This window comes from Tarenaya hassleriana, unplaced genomic scaffold (genome assembly GCF_000463585.1).
Source record: "Tarenaya hassleriana unplaced genomic scaffold, ASM46358v1 Cleome27, whole genome shotgun sequence".
Classification (NCBI taxonomy): Eukaryota; Viridiplantae; Streptophyta; class Magnoliopsida; order Brassicales; family Cleomaceae; genus Tarenaya; species Tarenaya hassleriana.
In genome coordinates this window covers 1,148,738-1,149,036 of record NW_010965946.1, presented here as the reverse complement: position 1 = coordinate 1,149,036, position 299 = coordinate 1,148,738, and positions in this window count along the sequence as shown.

Below are 299 nucleotides of genomic sequence, written 5' to 3'. Positions count from 1 at the left end.
ATACTGCGCACAGGTCCGAGAAATTTCCAAACAAGTCCGAGAAATCTCCGAACAAGTCCGAGAAAAATCCAAACATGTCCGAGAAATCTCCGAATGGTCGGTTGAAGAACCATCAACCATCAACCATCACCCATCATCCATCTCATATCTCATATCTCCTATCACCTCTATCACCCATCACCCATCTCCCATCTCCCTAATCCTATCACCTCTATCACCCATCTCCCATCTCCCATCTCCCATCTCTATCACCTCTATCACCCATCACCCATCACCCATCACCCATCTCCCCATCTCCC